This window comes from Cyprinus carpio, unplaced genomic scaffold, assembly GCF_018340385.1.
Source record: "Cyprinus carpio isolate SPL01 unplaced genomic scaffold, ASM1834038v1 S000000503, whole genome shotgun sequence".
Lineage (NCBI taxonomy): Eukaryota > Metazoa > Chordata > Actinopteri > Cypriniformes > Cyprinidae > Cyprinus > Cyprinus carpio.
Genome location: NW_024873245.1, coordinates 1 through 2,368, shown reverse-complemented (window position 1 = coordinate 2,368; position 2,368 = coordinate 1). Strand labels below are relative to the sequence as shown.

Genomic DNA, 2,368 nt, shown 5'->3' with positions numbered 1-2,368 from the left:
TTAAGCAGAGCTTGGAGATGCTGGAGATTGAACCCCAGGACCTCATACATGTAAAGCATGCACTCTACCACTGAGCTACATTCCCATTTAGGTGCACTGTGTTTTGTTTCTGTAGGTTTACAAACACACTCAATCCTTTTGAGTGATGTCTACAGGACAGAAGTAAAATTCTTTTGCTTAAATTTGCCAGTTTCACACGAAACATTAAGCAGTGCTTGGAGATACTGGGGATTGAACCCAGGACCTCATACATGCGAAGCATGCGCTCTACCACTGAGCTACATCCCCATTTCAGTGCACTGATTTTTGTTTCTGTAGGTTTACCAAATCCAAATCCGTTGCGGAAAACTCTACAGGACAGAAGTAAATCATTTTGCTTAAATTTAATGAAACTAATTAAACATTGCTTGGAGATGCTGGGGATTGAACCCAGGACCTCATTACATCTGCGCACAAGCGCTCTACCACAGAGCTACATCCCCATTTAGGTGTAGCTGATTTTTGTTTCTGTAGGTTCTTACACTCTCAATCCTTTTTGAGTGATGTCTACAGGACAGAAGTAAAATTATTTTGCTTAAATTTGCATGAATCTAATTAAACATTAAGCAATGCTTGGAGATGCTGGGGATTGAATCCAGGACCTCATACATGCAAAGCATGCGCTCTACCACTGAGCTACATCCCCATTTCAGTGCACTACTTTGTGTTTCTGTAGGTTGACAAACACACACTAAATCAGTGCGGAAACTCTACAAGGACAAGTAAAAGTGCTTTGCTTGTTTGCATGAAACTAATTAAACATTAGAAATGCTTGGAGATGCTGACACAACTAAAATCATTGGACGTGCACTCCATATGACAGAAGTAAAATTTTCTTTTTGGGGTTTGAAATTTGGCCACGATTCACATCAAACGTTACTTGAGATGCGGGGGATTGAACCCAGAATTCAGACAGGCAAATAATGCCCCTACCACTGACACACCCCCCTATTTTATTTTGTGGCACTGTGTTTTGTTTCTGTAGGTTTACAAACGACACCACCGTTGCGGGAACCTCACAGTACAGAAGTAAACTTTAGTTTGCCTAATCCACTCAAACTTACGCAGATACGTTTGCATGTGGGGATTTAACCCATGACCAGTCAATATTTCGAAGCTGCTCTCGACCACTGGCTACATCGCCCATTAATTACACATTTTTTATTCTGTAGGTTTACAACCACTCAAAAGCCTTGTAAGACATTTCCTATAGGACAGCAATCAAATTCTTTTGCTTAATTTGGCCTGATACAGCAAACATTACGCAGTGCTTGGAGATGCTGGTACAAATCCATTGGCGGAACATATTACTGTTTACCAGGACATGATAGTAAATTCTTTTTGCCTAATTCGCACATCAAACATTTAAGCATGCGGCGTTTCGCAATACCGGGGGTATCGAGCCCCGACCTGTGGGTGGGTCGGTGTGTCAACTCAAAGTTTAGCGCTCTACCAATGAAACTACAGTCCCCATTTAGTTTCACTGTTGTGGTGTTTACTGTAGGTTATCTGAACTACCCTCAAATCCAGTTTGAATGTGTCCAAAGGACAGAAGTAAAATTCTTTTTCTTAAAATAACTTCCATTAATCTAACTTAGAAAATTAACAGTAAATCGTTGGGAGATGCTGAGGGATTAAACCCCAGGACTCCGTCATACATTGCAATAGCATGGCTCTCGACCAACTGAGCTACATCCCCCTTGAATGACGAGGTTTGTCACTGTTTTTTCCCGCTTCTGGAGGTTACAAACCAAACTCACTAAATCCGTATGTGCGGAAACGGCTACGGAAAAGTAAAATTCACTTTTGCTTCAATTTGTAGAAAACTAAGTTAACATTAAGAAGTGCTGGAGATTGCGACACACTAAATGTCCCTGTACGGACTCCATAGGACAGAAGTAAAGTATTTGTGCTTAAATTGCCAGATTCACAGAAACATTAAGCAGTTGCTTGGAGATGCTGGGGATTGAACCCAGGACCTCATACATGCAAAGCAACTCTACCACCCCCACTGAGCTACATCCCCGTTCAGTTGCAGTGTTTTTGATTCTGTAGGTTTACAAACACACTCAATCCTTTTGAGTGATGTCTACAGGACAGAAGTAAAATTCTTTTGCTTAAATTTGCCAGATTCACACCTGTAAACATTAAGCAGTGTTAAGAGATGCTGGGGATTGAACCAGACCTCATACATGCGAAGCATGCCTACCACTGAGCTACATCCCCGCTTAGGTGCACTGATTTTTGTTTCTGTAGGTTTATAACACACATCCAGGTTGGCAGGAACTTTACAGGACAGAAGTAAAATTATTTTGCCTAATCCACATCA

The 2,368-nt window shown here is 41.3% G+C and overlaps 3 non-coding genes across 3 annotated transcripts; all 3 read right to left on the bottom strand.

The window, feature by feature from the left end:
• Nucleotides 1-12: 12 nt before the first annotated feature.
• Nucleotides 13-85, bottom strand: trnav-uac. Its single transcript has one exon. It is a non-coding gene; the product is annotated as a tRNA-Val (tRNA).
• A 131-nt stretch (nucleotides 86-216) lies between these two features.
• On the bottom strand, nucleotides 217-288 carry trnaa-cgc. The gene has a single exon. It is a non-coding gene; the product is annotated as a tRNA-Ala (tRNA).
• Nucleotides 289-613: 325 nt separating this feature from the next.
• trnaa-ugc lies at nucleotides 614-685 on the bottom strand. Its single transcript has one exon. It is a non-coding gene; the product is annotated as a tRNA-Ala (tRNA).
• Between the last annotated feature and the right edge of the window lie 1,683 nt (nucleotides 686-2,368).